This window comes from Myodes glareolus, chromosome 23, assembly GCF_982192425.1.
Source record: "Myodes glareolus chromosome 23, mMyoGla1.1, whole genome shotgun sequence".
NCBI lineage: Eukaryota > Metazoa > Chordata > Mammalia > Rodentia > Cricetidae > Myodes > Myodes glareolus.
In genome coordinates this window covers 30,707,025-30,725,628 of record NC_142048.1, presented here as the reverse complement: position 1 = coordinate 30,725,628, position 18,604 = coordinate 30,707,025, and positions in this window count along the sequence as shown.

Sequence of the window (18,604 nt, the reverse complement as noted above, 5' to 3'; positions counted from 1 at the left end):
CTACCTTGTAAATTGCAGACTTTATTACTTCTCTAAACATACTGGGTAGGTAGGCTATGTTCAGAAATGTGCCAAATTCAGAGTGGTTCAGCTCTCCTAAAATGTCCTCCACAAACCCTCAAGGCACTGTGTCATGACTCCTGAGACCAGCACCTCAAGCATCATCTTTGCAGTCTCATGTCTGTGATGAGGTAATGCTGGAGATATCCCATGGTGACAACTGCCACCCAGATTTGACTAAGGTTGGAAGTGTAGGGGAAAATAAATAGAACTTCAAAAATATAATAAGTCCTTGCATACTGGGGGGCATAGTGGGTTAGATTGAGCTTATTTGGAAAATACCTTGTATGAAAGCCTAGTTTTAAAAATATAACTGTCATTTCACATCAGTGTGGAAAAGATAGATTATTCAGCAGATGATTTAGGACAAGTGAGTATAGCCATCTGGAAAAGTAAAGTTGAATCTCTATAGCAACTTCCCCAATATGTATTTCACATGAAACCCTGTGTGAGTGTGTGTGTGCACACGCGCATGCACGCACACTCCTCCAAATTATGAATTTCAGCTCACTTTGCTTTGCATTGCTTTGTCACCGTGTTGACTTATCTTTCTATTTTATTTTATATGTGTCTATATTATCTACCAGGGCTGCTTTTTTCTACTTTGCCACACTGTTTCACCCTAGAAATTTGTAGGACCCTGGGAAAATAGATTTATAAAATAAGTATGCAAATTCAAATATTTAGTAATGATAAATCATAACAAAAAGTGTTTAAGCAACTCTTTACCATACATACAATTATGCCATTTATGAAAGATGAAAACAAATTTTCATATTAATTAAATGGATGTGCTTGTTTATTTTTACATAAGGAATAAATCTTAAGTAGATAGTTGGTAATGCAGGGTTAGAGTATGTTCGATGTTTTTCAGAGTTTAACCATTTATGTATTTATTTATTCTGGTTTTTGCTTTGTTTCTGTTTTATTTTGTTTTGTGTTTTAGAAGCTCATATGGTCCAAGATGTCTTCTAACTTGCTATGTAGCTTAGGCTCGCCTTGAACTCCTGACCCTCCTGCCTCACCACTCAAGTTCTAGGATTATAAATGTGCATATCTATTCCAAGTCTGATCAATATTTTGATTTTATAATCATCAATTTTGAGAATTCCACTTTGCACAAATATTACAAAATTTGTATTATAGAATTGCTTAGGGACATTTCGGAAACTGTTGAAAATTCTGCCCTAATCCCACTTAACCACTAAGAAATGGATGCCCCTGAGGAGCTGTGACACCAGGACCATAAGCCACGTTACTGTGACTTGGAAACTCAAAGAAGTTAAAAGAAGGATGCAACATGTTTGTGGAAGTGCAACCAGAAGACTGTAATCCTTATCCAGGTACTGTGGCACACTCATGTAACTCCAACATCAGAAGGCAGAGGTAGGGTGATCACTCCAAGTTACAGTCTAAGCCGGGCTATGTGATGAGTTCCAAAGAACCTTGTCTTCAAAAAAAAAAAAAAACAAAAAACAAAAAAAAAACAAAACAAAACAAAAAAAAACTTATTGAGATTTAAAGCATGTTTCGTGTTCACAGTCTGGATGTAAAGTTCATGCTAACTATAGCTTCCCATTGTAGACTACATGCCTGCATGTTACATCTGGACACACCATCATTCTCCCTTCAGTGTTAACTCTCACAGTGCAGTAACTTCCCATCTTAACTCCAACTATGAGTCCCATTGGAAGGGAAAGGAGCAGAGGGAGAGAGAACTCCTATACTTTGTTTTTCACTCTTTATTCTTTCATCTTTAGGGGCTGAGATGGGTACACCACCACCAAGCTCCCAAATAAATTAGATATGGAGTCTTAATTCTTATAAATACCCAGCCTTAGCTTGGCTTTTTTTAAAAGCCAGCTTTTGTTTAATTTTCCCACTGCCTTTTGCCTCTGGGCTTTCTCCTTTTCTTGCTTCTGTATATCTTCCTTTCACTCTTACTCTGGGACTGGCTGGGTGACTGGCCCCTTCTTTTCTCACTTCTTGATCTCTCTCCTCCCAGATTTTTTCTCATCCTTTTTCTCTCTGCCTAACAGCCCCACCTATCCTTTCTCCTGCCTTGCCTTTGGCCATTCAGCTCAGGTGTCTTAGACAGACAAAGTATCACAGTTACATAGAGTCAAGCAAATGTAACATAAAAGAACACAGCACATATTTGCATCATGAAAAGAGATGTTCCACAGCATAAATAAATGTAACACATCTTGAAATAATATTTTACAGCAGAGAACAGAATTGGTGTGGAGGGCTCAGTTAGTGGTGCTCAATGTGGTCTGAAGTTCACTGGAAACAAACACTTAGACCAACTCTCAACCTAAGTGAATCACTAAGTTTGCAATAGGGACCCATCACTCTAGCTTTAACCGGACCTCTGCTGATTCTGGTGGACCGTAAAGTTTGGAAGCTGAAAATTTAGGTAACACAATTGATAAAAATCACTCTCTGGGTGATTCTAACACTCGAAGAAATCTTTGGATCAAGTCTGCAACTCTTAAAATGACTGATCGATCACTGAAGGCTGGGTTGTTAGGTATGTGGAGGATAGCCTTCTGCCTAACCTTCTTGCTTCTCTCTTATTACAGAGTTCTCAGCATGCAAGGCCTAAAATAGAGGGTTTAATACCTCAGACAACTTCTCTATAAGATATGTACCTGAAGATGAAACATGTACTATCTCAAGAGCTGGCAAATGTCTGATGTTAAAAGACAGGTGCAGGTCGGGCACTGTGGTAACCCTGTACTTGGAAAGCTAAGGCAGAAGATGTGTAACAGTAAAAACTCAGAAGACAGCATCATTTTAATTTAATAATCATTTTGTCATTTTATTTAAATTGTTTCCATACACTATATTGACTATATTCTCCTTTTCCCCAACACCTCCTAAATCCTCCCTACTTCCTACCCATCCAACTTCATGCTCTCTCTCTCTCTCTCTCTCTCTCTCTCAAAAAAATCACTTTTTCAATCCTAATCAGCTCTGAAGAAAGGACGGCAGCAAAGCCACAATTGTGGTTCACAAAACTACAAGTGAAAGTGATTTAGCATCCTTGTATGAACTTGACCTTTGATCATCCTGCTTCTCCCCTCAAATTCTGCTATTAAAGATGTGTACTACCACGTCCACTTTGATGAATTTTTTTGATTTACAATTGTCATTTCCTAGAATGCCACTTTGTATTATTTGATTTTGTTATTGTAATGAGAAACCTAAGGCAGATTGTTAGGAAGAGAGGTGGAGGTATAAGGAAAGAGGGCAGAGGAGAAGGAGGGGGAGGAAGAGAGACCCCAAAATTAAAAGGATGAGGAGCTAGCAGTATAGTGCAGCTTGCTAAGCATGTTCAATTTCCTATGTTCAAGTTCAATCTCCAGCACTGCCAAGGAGGAGGAGGAAGAGAAGAAGGATAAAGCAAGGAAGACGAGGGAGAGAGCAATGTTGGGAGAAGGACAGGGTGGGTGACAGGAGGGGGAGAGGAAGGGGAAAAGAGGTAGGGGGTGAAGAGTGAAAAGAAGAAAAGTAATCTCCTAAATTCCTGCTTTTAGAGGCTGAAAACAGGATTGATGAGCTCGTTGGTTGAGCCTTTGGGTGAAAGCCTGGGAGCAGAAAGCATGGTGCCTATTGCTGGCACTTGGTTCTTGATTATCTTCCCAAAGGTTCATGTTGAAAAGCTCATTCCCCAACTTTAGGATGTAGAGAGCTGGCAAATTCTTCTTTACGAAGTGTGGCCTATGGGCTAGGGAGACAGCAGATAGAGTAAGAGTACTGTGCTGGCGGACCTGAATTCAAATCCTCAACAGCCACACGCCAAGCCAGACATGGCAATGGACACCTGTAAACCTGGAACTGTGGGATTAGGTGGAAACAGGAAACTCACTGGATGTTGATGACTGTCATCCTAGATTTGGTAGCACACCTGATTGGAGGAAAAAGGAGGGAAATGATAAAGCTGGGCACCAGGTGTCTTCTTTTGGCTTCCACATGCCATACGTCTCTCACATGTGCACACACATCACACTCACACCTACACAGACAGTTTTATAAAAGAAATGGGGTTGGAAAATTGACTCTGGAGTTAAGAGTGCTGGCTGCTCTTGCAGAGGACCAGAGTTTGATTCCCAGCATCCACAGTCATTTGTAATTCCAGCTTCAGGGGCTCTGACAACCTCTTCTGGATTCCATCAGGCACTCACACTCATGGGCTTACACATGATGTTGTGAGGGTGGCGGGGGGAGATGCACACCTTTAATCCCAGCACTTGGGAGGCAGAGGCAGGTGATCTCTGAGTTTGAGGCCAGCTTCGTCTACACAGTAAGTGTCAGGACATCCAGGACTACATGGAGAAACCCTGTCTTGAAAAACAAGACCAGAAACCATAAAATTAAAAGTATATGTCTATTTTTTAAAAAATAGAAGTGCAACCTTCTGGGGTGGCATCTGAGGTTTGGGGAGTGTGCCTGTGAGGCCAATTGTGAGGTCTTGGTTCTTTCCATTTTTGCTTCCCAGCCATGAGGTGAATTGGTTTAATTCTGCACTTGCTTCCACCATGCACTACCTTGCCCCAGACTCAAAAGCAAGGCCAACTGATGGCAGACCGGAATAGACAAACCTAAATAACCATCTGAGTTGTCTCTCGTATTTGCTAAAGGTGTTGGATGGGAAGCTAACTGATGTCTGCTGTGTGTGTAGTGGCAAAACATGGTATGGTCAGCCAGAAATGCAGATAGTGGTATGGTGTCAGACTCCAGTTAGGACAGCCCTCCTTGTGAGAACTGGAGAAGACATCTCTGGAGAAAGGCTTGATTTCCCCTTGAGGACAGCATGCACAGACAGAAGGACTTCCCACAGGGCCCCACCTCCTAAAGGTCCAACCACCTTTCATTCTAAGAACAAACTTCCAACACTTGAGCTCTTGGGGAGCAAACTGCATCCAAACCATCACATTCTATTAAGACAACTTATGTGGTCTGGGTGGGAAAAGAGGCATGGCTTTGCAAATATGACAGAATTTTATTTCATTCTCGAGTAAGTTCATTTTCGCAGACTGGTATGATCAGAGGTTAATGACTGTGAGGATTGGGTTCAAAATAATTAAAACTGTCACACAACTTGACAGTTGGTTGCAGTTCTCAGTTAAAAGCTAAAGTGGGGAGAGAGGAGTGGGAACAGAAAGGAATGAACTTCCCTAATGAAATTTAAAGTAGACTAGAAGTGCTAGCCCTTGGTTACCTAGAGAATTGTCAAGGGGATAGTCACTTACGGTCAACAGCAAGATTCTTGCTTAACTGCAAGGATGTTTTTGGTTGGCATAGACAGAAGATAGCATATTTTTATATTCATAGACATAAAATATGGGCACAGAGGCTTTGCGATATATGCATATATCCGAATAGAGATTTCTAGTCAGTATATATATATTTTAAGTCTAATGATCAGCTGAAATATCTAATTTTTTAAAAAGATTTATCTATTTACTATGTGTACAATATTCTGCATGCATGTATGCCTGCAGGCCAGAAGACGGCACCAGATCTCATTACAAATGGTTGTCAGGCACCATGTGGTTGCTGGGAATTGAACTCAGGACTTTTGGAAGAGCAGTCAGTGCTCTTAATTGCTGAGCCATCTTTCCAGTCCTGAAATATCTAAAATTTATATAAAGGCTTTGTATCAAGAAGGCAACTGAGGAGCCAGCAAGATGGCTCAGCAGGTAAGGGCACTTGCCACCAAGTCTGGACAACCTGAGTTTTTAATCCCCAAGCTCACAAAGTGAATGAAAGAATCCAATCCCCACAGTTGTTCTTTTACCTAAACAAGTACAACATGGTAAGGCAAGCATACAGTGCACACACACACACACACACACACACATACATACATACATGCATACATGAATGTTCAAAAAGAAGGCAATTGAGACCCTTTTCCTCTTACTGGTTTGCCTTGTCTGGTCTTGATATGAGGGTCTGTTCCTAGTCCTATTGCATCTTTTTATGTCATGCTTGATTGGTAGCCCTGGGAGGTCTGCTCTCTTTCAAAGGGAAATCAAAGAGGGAGTGGAGGTTGTAGTCAGGATGTCTTGAATGGTAGAAGAATTTAAAAAAAGAAAAGAAAAGAAAAAAAAGCAATTGAAAACCACAGACTAGATAACTATCCCTAGAAATCATGTAGAATGTATTGTTCTTTTTAAAAATAATATGATGTTGGGATGCCCTGGGTGGCTTGTGAACCAGCTTCTAGTCTCCAGGGTGGCAGCGCCATATGGCCGGGGGAGTCAGGTGGGCGGTTACGGCGGATAAAAGGCTCACAGGACATAGTATTATTTAAAAAAAAAAAAAGGGGAGACATTTATTGCTTAAAGAAGAGGAAAACAGAGAGACATAGGAAAAACGTAGAGAGAACAAAGACACACGTACACACCACACAACACAAGACAAACACATCAGAGAGAGAGAGAGAGAAGATGGCGACGAGGGGGAGGTCAAAAGTGTTTGGGGTAGGCGTGGTTAGTTCTTAAAGTGTCCCAAAGTAATAACAGAATGAAAGGTCCAGGATAGAATTTGTTGTTGTTGCTATTGTTGGTATTTTGTTTTGTTTTTCAAGTTTTTGTAGCTTTGGAACCTGTCCTGGAACTCGCGCTCAAGACCAGGCTGGCCTCGAACTCATGAAGATCCACCTGCTGCTACCTCTAGAGTGCTGGGATTAAAGGCACATGCCACCACCACCTGGGAGCTTTTGTTGTTTGAAATAGAGCCTTGGGTAGAGCTTGAAGCCATTAAATAATCAAAGATGACCTTGAACTCCTTATGTTCCAGTATCTACTGGAGAGGTGAATTATAGATATATGACATCATCATAGCTTTAAATTTTTATTTATTTTTGCAGTGCTAGGGATCAAACCCAAGACCTACTACACGGAAAGCAAACATCCCACCAACTGAGCTACCTCTAAAGCAAGCACTGTGCCAGCCAAGCTACAGGCCCAGTCTGAAGAGTCCATCAGAGAAGGCAGGTGAAATTCAAAGTTCAGTGACCTAGAGAACACACTTGAGGGGACAGCCCCCCTGGAGTGAGAAGTCAACTGACAGGCTGGAACAGCACACAGCACACAAAATACAGGGTGTTTCACCTGAAAATCCTATTGGTTTAAACCAGATCTCCCCACCCCCACCCGCTTGCTCGCTGGAATTTGTTTCCAAGTAAAGTCAGGTAAGCAATGCACCTGCATCAGCCAAACACTCAGTGCACCGATGAGGGGATCTGTTTCCACACTGATCAGCAGTCCCCAAATATTCTGTTTAAGAAAGGATTCGGGGTGATGGGGAGAGCAGAAGGCCTCACTATGTAACCCACGTTGACTTTGAACTCACTATGCAATCCAGGCTGCCTTGGACTCGCTTTGTGACCCAAACTAGCCTCAAATTTACAATGACCCTCTCACCTCAGCCTCTCCAATGTTAGAATAAGAGGTGTGTACAAGAGGTTTATTTTGCCATTCCCAAAGTATATTTCTGCCCTTGCCACACAACCCCAGCATCTCCTCATTTCCCCAAACTGCCTGTCAAGTAAAGGTCACTTCTTGAAAACATTGCCTCAGTACTTACTATGTATCTGATTGTTGCTAGAAACTTCTGTCTTTGGCACCGGGCTGGGGGTGGGGGCGTTATTAACATTTTTTTAAGCATCTGTATTGAGTTGACTAGTGACTGAATTTTCTGCTCTAACACATCGAAACACTTATTTTTAGCACTTGATTTGACAGGATGTGAGGAGTCTTGTTTGTTTTCAGGAAAACACGTTGCACAGTGCAGAGATGCCTATGTGGCGGGGAAAATATCATTTTATCAGGATCAAACTCTAGGTGTAAATGAGAAAAATTACTCAAGTGTATTAATAGCCAAAGAAAAAAGTCTATCTAATGGCATGGGCATGCACTGCCATTCTTGTGCATGTGTGCCCTGTGATGTTGGGAGGGAGGGGTGTTCCACTATTAATAGAAACTACAAAGGTCATGGGGTCATTAATATACGATTAAAAACTCTAGTCATTTGCATTTAAAGAGGATGGCTCAGCAGTTAAGAGCATGCGCAACTCTGCAAGAGACACAGTTCATTCCCTACCACCAAGGCCAGGTGGTTTCCGACCACCTGAACTGCAGCCCCAGGGAGCTCTTGACCTGTCTGACCTGCTTAGGCACCTGATCAGACCTGCACAAACTCATACAGACATACATATCCTGACAGTTAAAAATAATTAAAATAAACCTTAAAAAGAAAATAATTAGGGTTGAAGAGATGGCTCAGTAATTAAGAACACTTATTGCTCTTCGAGAAGACCAAAATTAGTATCCTAGCCCCCAAGACACGGTTACCAACCCACTGAAATGGCAGATCCTAGGGATTATGCACCCAAGCACATGTGACACCCAAACACGCTCATATCCATGCAAATCAAGATAGATCCTTAACCAGAGAAGAAGAATCCAGTGTGTCATACTTGGAGTCTCTGACAAAGGTCCAATCAGTGATCTGGCAGATAACTGCACATTATGGAACTGTAAGGGGGCTGCAGAAAAACTGAACTACAAGAAATGCTGTCTCAAGGAAAAAACAAACAAATAACATATACACAGGCAGACAGACAGACACACACACACATACACACACGCACACACACACACATACACACACGTGCGTGCGCACACACAAACATGTTGGATTTTTAAGATGGATTTCCTCTGTGTGACAATCCTGGTTGCTCTGCAACTACCTTTGTAGACGAGGCTAGTCCCGAACTTATAGAGGTCCAGCCTACCTTTGAGTCCTGAGTGCTGGGATCACAGGTGTGCACCACCACTGCCCACTAACAATACTAATAGTAGGAATTTTAAGAAGGCAGCTGGGTAGGGTGGTATATGCTTACGATCCTAGCCCACAAGATGCAGATGCAGAAAGACCATCATAAGTCTGAGGCCAGCTTGTCTGTTTGTCTTTCTTTCTTTCTCTCTCTCTTTCTTTCTTTCTTCTTCTTTTTTTTTTTTTTGTTATTTATTGAGCTCTACATTTTTCTCTGCTCTCCTACCTGGTCTCCGCTTCCACCTTCAATCTTCCTCCAAGGTCCCCATGCTCCCAGTTTACTCAGGAGATCTTGTCTTTTTCTACTTCCCATGTACATTATATCTATGTAAGTCTACTTAGTGTCCGCATTGTTGTCTAAGATCTCTGGGATTATGGTTTGTAGGATGGCTTTCTTTCCTTTATGTTTAAAAACTACCTATGTGTGAGCACATGTGATAATTGTCTTTCTATGTCTGGGTTACCTCACTCCAAATAATGTTTTATAGCTCCATCCATTTTCCTGCAAAATTCAAGACATCATTTTTTTATGCTGTGTAGTACTTCATTGTGTAAATGTAACACATTTTTCTTAGCCATTCTTTGAGGAGCATTTAGGTTGTTTCCAGGTTCTGGCTATGACAAACAAAGCTGCTATGAACATAGTTGAGCTCATGTCCTTGTGGCACGATTGAGCATCCTTTGGATATATACCCAAAAGTGGTATTACTGGGTCTTGAGGAAGGTTGTTCCCTAATTTTCTGAGAAATCACCACACTGACATCCAAAGGGGTTGTACCAGCTTGCATTCCCACCAGCAATGCAGAAGTGTTTCCTTTTCCCCACAACCTCATTTTCTTTTTTTTTAAGTAATTTTATTAAATTATAAAAGTTTCCATTTCCACCCCTCCTCCCAACACCCTCCCACTCCCCCCCACTCCCTCTCCTCCTCCCTCTCCATCCCTAAGAGCAGTCAGGGTTTCCCGCCCAGTGGGAAGTTCAAGTTCCTCCCCCCTCCCTCCAGGTCCAGGAAGGTGAGTGTCCAGACGGACTGGATCCGCAAAATCCAGTATATGCAGAGGAAACAAGTCCCAGTGCCATTGTCAATGGCTTTTCAGAAAGACTCCGGGCCATCCACATTCAGAGAATCCGGCCACATTCAGAGAATCTGGTTGGATCGCGTCCTCGTTCAGTCCCAGTCCAACTGGCCTTGGTAAACTCTCATTAGATCCGTCCCCTTGTATCAGCAGGTGATCACATCCCTCACAGTCCTTATTTCCTTTTTCATTTTCTTCCACCTTCTGCTCCTCATTTGGACCTCGGGGGGCTCAGTCCGGTGCTCCAATGTGGGTCTCCGTCTGTATCGCCATCCATCGTCAGATGAAGGTTCCCTCTGATCTTGCCTTCTTTGCTTACGTTCTCTTTCCTTCTGCTTCTCGTTTGGACCTAGGGAGTTAAGTCCAGTGTTCCGATGTGGGTCTCTGTTTCTATCTCCATCCATCGCCAGATGAAGGTTCTATGGTGATAAGCAAAATACTCATCAGTATGGTTATGGGCCTAGGCCGTTTCACGCACCCTCTCTTCTGTCCAGAGAACAATCTGGGGATCTCTCCTTGGACCTGGGATCCCATTTACAATCAAGTCTCCTGTAAACCCTAAAATGACTCCCTTAGCACAACCTCATTTTCTATATGTCTGTGTGACTGTGTCTACTGTGAGATTGCCATATGAGTCTTAGAAGGTCTGAAAGACCCATCTTCAGTGTCAAAGGGCATCTGACAATTAGAGGTTGGGGACAGAGAACAATGATAGAAGGAAAAATGCTGTCTCTCTGAGAATCAAGATGGTTTAGATGCCAGAACCACAGATTGACTGGCCTGGTACCCAAGGACACCTTATAGCAGCGGTACCACTGAGTTCTCAGAAATTTGGCCTAGCCACGTGTAATGGCGCATGCCTTTAATCCCAGCAATTGGAAGTCAGAGAAAGGTGGATCTCTGGTCTACAAAATGAGTTCCAGGACAGTCAGGACTGTTACACAGAGAAACCTTACCTTGAAAGAAGGAGGAGGGAGAGAAGAAGAAGAAATTTGACCTTTAGTGGAGAATTCTATCATTGATTTTCCTCATTCAGTGGTCTTCCCATTTAAAGAGGTGATGTGGAAGGTGATGTATGCTGTGAATATGTTTTGTTGACATTGGCTAATAAAGAAGCTGCCTTTGGCAATGACTTAACCACATTAATACAGAAATCTGTATTAATTGCAGGGGTCACCTGCCTCCAGCAGGGCTACATGGCTTCTCCCTGACTTCACCGCTGGAGGTAAGCGCCCCCTGCCGAAACCCAATGACACTTTGCCAGTAGGCCACGACCTCCTGGAAATGCACAGATTAATAGGAATGTGTTAATTTAATATATAAGAATTATCCAGAAATACGCTTAAGCTGTTGGCCAAACAATATTGCAATTAATACAGATTTCTGTGTGGTTATTTTGAATCAGGGTCGTCAGGGAACGAACAAGCAGCAAGACAAAGACACACCATCAGTATACCAGGATCTTCAATTTGTAGGTAGTCATTCTTGGGGTGTAGCATAATCACACGTGCCAATTCTCCAATAAATCCCCTCTCATCTGCCAACATACTACATGTACATGATTCAATCTCTCAAGGGAATCCTCACTAACCCAATGAAATTACAGTTAGTCACTAGGCATCAAATGGGAATCCATTCAGGAACAAATAAAAAGATTCCAAAATGCAGAGTCAGAATCCAGGTTCAGTCATACCATCCAATAGAGGACTCTGCATGGTAATCTATTCTAAGAGAGGAAATAAAAACTGATCCCATTCGGAATTTGTGCTCATTTAGCAAAATGTGTGAAGACGTTCACATCACTGTCCGTATGAACAGGTACAGTGGTAAACAGGATGGTTCTTTGCAAAATAAATGCCTTGCATCTCTAACAAACTTTTGACTCAGGAAGGAGATTGGTCCCTTCAAGAAAGAAGATAGATTTTACCCTTTCATTACGAAAAAAAAATCAAATATCACATTTTAGGTTGATTTTCATCCGTATCTATCCTCGGCTTATTAGAAACTACCATTCTAGTTGAATAAAACAATTCTGTGGCTGAGAACAGAGCTCTTGATCTGTTCTCCGGATCTGTTTTCTGTTTTATCCGACTTAAAATGATGGTGCTGCCTAAACAATCCATCTCTAACTCTATTTCTTTTTCCCCTCAGGCACCAAGAAGCACTTGGCTGAAGTAAGTGCCTGTATGCAATTTCTTCTGAATGACAACAGATTACTAGAAACTTAGCATTACAACCCAGTGTGCACTCGCTTATGAGCTCACCGCTCTATGGATCTGCTGTGCAGCCTGGGGTGACCGGATCCTCTGCTCAGGTCTCAGGAGGTCAAATTAAGATAGTGTCCAGGACCTTGTGTCATCTGAAATCTGAGATCTTCTCTTCGGTTCCTTTATATTCATTGAGATTACTCAGTTCCGTGGTCTATAGAACTGGCCAACCCCCCCACCCCATTTTTAAATTTAAATTTAATTATGCATATGTGTGTGGGTTTGTGCTCCTGTGTGCACATGCCCCCAGAGGCCACAGGCATTGGATGCCCCCATGCACGGCAGACACAAGTGGTGATAGCTTCCCAACGTGGGTTCTGCAAATTGAGTTTGGTTTCTTTGCAAGAACAGTATGTGCTCTTAGTGCCTAAACCATCTATCTCTCCAGCTTCCCAAAGACACTATTGTCTTGACGGCAGATGGCAGATGATGGCAGTGGTTGATAGCTCCTTCTAATTACTCAGGAAATACATACCATCCTGGCATGGTGGCTCACACTACGAATCCCAGTACTCAGGAGTCTAAAGCACACAAACAATGAAAAGGACACAAGGCATGTGTCGCCCTTCATCTCTCAATACAAGAAGGCTAGCCTTGAGGAGGTCAGACCTATCTAGTCTCCATAAAGTCCCAGCATTCCCATCCCTTCTTCCTGTTCTGCCAAGATGCAAAAAGGTGGGGAGGGATCCCAATTCTACATTCCTGCTGTGTGGATCTGGGTGCTACCATGCTTTTCTTGCATGCTGTGAGGGACTCTGTGGTTTTGTGGGAGGTTATTCATTTGTTTGTTTGTTTGTTTGTTTTACAAAACAGGGTTTCTCAACATAGCTCTGACTGTCTTGGAATCCATCCTACAGAACAGACTGGCCTTGAATTTAGAGATATGCCTGACTCAGCCTTCTGAGTGCTGCAATCAAAGGCGTGCCCCAACATGCCTGGCTGGCTACAAACTGTTGACCTCTCAAGCCCTGAGTAAAAGGAAATCCTTCCTCTCTTAAAAATAAATAATTAGGGTAGGTAAGGTGGCTTGGGAGGAAAGGCACTGCTCCTGTGAATGATGACCTATTCTATTCCTACGACTCACTTGGTGGCAGGAGAGGACTGAGTTCTGAATCTTGTCTTCTGACCTACACATGTGCCCCTTGGTATGGGAGAATCACACACACACATATGTACACACAGAGTGTAAGATTTTAGACAATTCTGAAGCCGTTTCTGACAATTCCATACCCTCTCAGCCTCTGTGCCTCAGTGCTTTCCCTCCTCCCCTGGGAACCAAGGACCTAATAGCTACACATGCACATACTCAGTTCCTGAACAATTACCCACACACGTATGTTTTGACTCAGTCCCCTGGGAAATGGGGTCAAAATGACCTCTTACCTCATCTGATCTGACAATAGTTCTCCAGTCAATCATTGGTATTAGCCCTTTTCGAACAAGCCAATCATAATGGTCAAGGAACAACCCCTCTTGTTTCTATGGGGTCTTCTCCTTTAAAAGTAGACTGTACCAACTATTCGAGGTCTCTCGACTTCCTGAATGCTGAAGGACCCTGTCATGACAGAATTAATAAAATCCTCATGCTTTTGCATCGGCTGTGGTGTATGAGGTGGTCTCTGGGGGCGACTCCTTCTCGGGTTGGACACTAGAGTCCAACAAGAGAACAATAAACAAACACAAGTTTTAAAAGATTTAAAGAGAAATAAATGAACCATGCATTTTTAAAAAAATTTTTGAGGCTGTTTTATTATACTTTCATGTGTATGGGTATTTTGCTTGTAGGTTATGCCTATATACCCACATGTGTGTAGTAGCCCTCAGAGGCCAGAAGAGGAAGGAAGTTCCTCCAGGACTGTAATAATCTCAGTTGTTCTTACAACCTCAGACAGTTGTTAACCTCAATATGGATGCTAGTGAACCACAGTCCTCTAGAACAGTAGCCAGTACTCCAAACTTTTGTAGTGATATTTCTTTTGATATATTTTCTTAAAAAATAAAACTTGCCTGAAGATAAGAGAGTAAAACAGTCGCACTGTGAAGACCTTTACAGACCAGGCAGTGGTGACACACACCTTTTTTTTTCCTTTGGTCTGAAGCTTTGGAGCCTGTCCTGGAACTAGCTCTTGAAGACCAGGCTGGCCTCGAACTCACAGAGATCCGCCTGACTCTGCCTCCCAAGTGCTGGGAATAAAGATTAAAGGCATGTGCCACCACTGCCCAGCTGATACACACCTTTAATCCCAGTAGCCACACTAGTTTGCCATAGAAACTGGGCGGTAGTGGTGCATGCCTTTTATCCCAGCCATAGAGAGAAATAAAGACAGGAGGAAACAGCTCTCTCACACAGTCTCATTCTAGGATTCCTGAAAGCAGGATCGCCATTTCAGACTAAGGTAGAGGTAAAAGCCAGTGGCTAGCTGTTTTGCTTTTCTGACCTTCAGGTTGAACCCCAATTTCTGTCTCTGGGTTTTTATTAAGTCGTGCTACACCCTGTAAACACCATCTTGAGGTCATTCGGTTTGGGTCATTATTTGCATTCTTAAATCTCTTCTATCAACAACCTGGTCCATGTGTCTTTGGAAAAAGCAGGAAGAAGTACATGCGTATGAGAAGGTGAGAATCTTGTGTGTTGTCTCTGAACTCCACCTAAACAGTGTCCATTCCCGGTCTTCCTGTAGTTAATGTCAGGCTTCTGTATTAACGGTATCCAAAACGGGAAGGGAGAAAACAGGTTGTTCTCTGTTAGGAATTCTCTAAACCTGACAAGTATGGTAGTGCACACCTTTAATTCCAGCATCTGGGAGACAGAGGAAGGTAGATCTCTGAGTTCAAGGCCAGCCTGGTTTACAGAGTGTATTCCAGGACAGCCAGGGCTACACAGAGAAACCCTGTCTCAAAACAACAGCCACCAAGAATTATCTTAACTGGAAATAACTCTATACATAGGCGCTTCCAGGATTATTGACTTACCCAGGGTGCTTTTAGGATCTGATCATATAATAAGGATAATATGAATGAACCCAGGTTTCTCAGGTAAAGCTAAGCGACATTTTTCTTCCCGATGGATAGATCCGTGTAGGGGAAACCAGTCTTCTCTCATCGTGATTTGGAGAGCAGAGCTAACAGTGTCGAGTGGGACGTGGGAGATCATCTTGACAGATTTGTGAACGAGTGAATGAGTGGATATCTATAATCCTATGACTCGGGAGGTGGAGACGGGAGGATCTGGAGGTCAAGTGTATTCTTGCCTACATAGCCAGTTTGAAGGCAGCCTCCAAAATAAGGATATATGGAAAAATAAAGAAAACCACACTGGCAGACTTTTTTTTTTCTTTTCCAAAGACAGGATCTAAAGTAGTCCAGCCTGCCCTATGTGCCGTAAGATGACTTTGAACTTCTGATCCTTCTGCTTCCACCTTCCAGAAGCTGGGATTCTACCTAGTTGCTCCCACATCTTGCTCATGTGGTAATGGGACTCAGGCTTGGGGATTCTTTAACACTAGCCATTGGGGTTGAAGAGATGGCTCAGAGGTTAAGAGCACGGGCTTCTGGCTGCTCTTCAAGAAGTCCCTGGTTCAATTCCCAGCAACCACATGGTGACTCACAACCATCTGTAATGAGGTCTGGTGCCCTCTTCTGGTGAGTAGGCATATATGCAGACATAATACTATAATAAATAAACCTTAAAAGTTGTCTAATAAACTATGAATTTATTTAAAAAAAAACACTAACCATGTACTATACTGCCTGAGCCACATCCTCTGCCCCACAATAAGGCACAGGATCCCATCGTGGCGGGATCTTGGAAGGTCACCTCTGCACCGCATTGCTTATTGTTCTAATTGAGAAGAATTAATTAGAAACAAGTGTCTGGGGGTTGGAGAGGTGGCTCAGAGGTTAAGAGCACTCATTGCTCTTCCAAAGGAGCCGGGTTCAATTCCCAGCACCCACATGGTGGCTCACAACTATCCATGACTCCAGTTCCAGGGGCTCTGACACCTTCTTCTGACCCCCATGGGCACCAAGAATACATATGCTGCACATACATACATGTAAGCAAAACACTCAAATAAAAAATCTAAATGTTTCATTTTTGAAAAAAATAAGAAAGAAACAAGTGTCTGTAAGGTATCTTCTGGGAGAAAAATATTTCTTTCTCCAGTTGAGATTTAGAGTTTGTTCAAGCATTTGGCACACAAAGCTTGTTACAAGCAGGATATGCCACTTGACATTCAGACGCTATTTTACTTTACAATAGTGTCAGGGACGGCTTTGCTAGTTCGCGTGCCAATTTTGAAATTAAGACACCGCATCTCATTACCTGGGAACCCACAAAACACTCCAGTTGCGGAAGCAGGAAGGCTAACCTCAGAACACTGGCTGAATATAGCCTTTTGTTCTGCCTGCCCTGTAGGAAGAGCTGATAAACTGAGTCACGTTTGCATCCTGCCACAGTCAGGATGTGTAGAAACAACTGTGCATCCTCACATTGGATATTAGAATAAAGAACGAGAGGGTACTCAGAATAATGCTGTAGATTTCCCTGTCTCCTGTCTGCCCCACTCCATCTTACAGATCACCCACATTTGCATAGAGCTTCTGCATGCTTGTGTCTCAGTCCTTAACAAAACCAGTTCTCTCCCTCTCCTTCTGTAAAAAAGAAACCCATTACAATGGAAAAAAGAAAAAGGAAGGAAGGAAGGAAGGAAGGAAGGAAGGAAGGAAGATAAAGAAAATATTCAAAGGTAAATTTTTATGGGAGCGTAATAGGAACAGAATCATTTTTAGATTTTAGGATCTGGAGAATCTAGTCTGAGGCTGACAACCTTGTACACTGCAAAGTCTTAGAATGAAGACGTCTGTGTTGGTTAGCTGAGAGCAGCAGATAAAAGTGGGCTTTTGTTTTGTTTTGTTTTGTTTTGTTTTGAGACAGGCTCACTCTGTAGCCTGTTGGCCTCAAACTCTTGGCTATCCTCCTGTCTCCCAGCCTCCAAAAGTGTTGAGATTATAGGTGTGGCCCACCACTCCTACCCTCTTGTCCTCTTTCATGATTCCAGACGTTCCGTTACTAATAAATAATCGGAAGTTTTCATCTAGTGAACACCTGATTAAACCCAAGGAATAGTTGGCAAAAATTTAGTATGTATCACTCTTCTCATTTCAGGTGATCTTTTTACGCTGATAAACCTTGGCCTTTATCAGACAGCTAACTATCACACATGGAATCATTCTCACTGTACCCCAATTTCTAAGACCTTATACCTTGTCATTTTAACAAGAACTCAAATTTAAAAAAAAAAAGAAAAAGAAAAAAAAGAAAAGAAAAGAGAGAAAAATATTTTTCACTATGGAGTGCCACTGTCACACTGGCAGACAGATTCTCACGAAACCGAATTGTTTACTGACGATTTAAATTTGGTCACAGAATTAAGCATGCTAAAGGGAAAACCTTTGTTCACACTATTTGGGAGCAATATCGCAGGCTGATCTGAGGTTAGATTTACCTGGTCGGACTTTGAGAGGAAGGTGTCAGCATCTGATTTTGTTGTTGTTTGCCTCCTGGCCACCTTTGCTTGTTTTTCTTTCAGCGACAACAGTGAACGTCCAATACAGTATTTTCCATTTTCAGTTGCCCTAAACTTCATAAATCACCCCAGTTACACTCTGTTCTGTGAGACTAACACAGGTTTTATTTTAAAAAAGGAAAGAAGGAAGGAAAGAAGGAAGGAAGGAAGGAAGGAAGGAAAAGAAAATTTTAATTTTTCAAGAAAAAGAAATTTTATTCAAGTTGATGTTGCTGATATAACACCAGCTAGTTGAGCAGATTCATAAAACTGAACTCCCTCTCAAACCTGGTAGTTTGGGCAATTCCTTCCAGCAATGCTGCTGGTTGTCTTTCAACATGTGTGCTTCAGGGTCCTGAGGCATGCTGCCCTAGTCAGCTGACTGTAGGCATTACTGCAGCACTTGGGAGATGCAAACAAGAGGACCAGGAGTTCCACAGCAGCCTCAGCAGGATAGCAAATTCAAGGCCAGTCTGGGCTACTGGGAGTTGGGTTGGAGAGATGGCTCAATGGTTAAGAGCGTTGCTTGCTCTCCCAAAGGTTCTGAGTTCAATTTCCAGTAGCTATATGGGGGCTCACAACCATCTGTATATGATATCTGGTGCCCTCTTGAGAAAGAGACCTGGTCTGTTGTCCTTAGAGCATGAAAGCCCCACTCAAATTTTTTATTTCAAAATAAATGTGCCAATTGTAGATGAGCACTCACTGACTGACTTATAAAAGCAACTATCATGGCTATTCTTGGTTTTCAACTTGACGACATCTGGAATTAACTAGAACT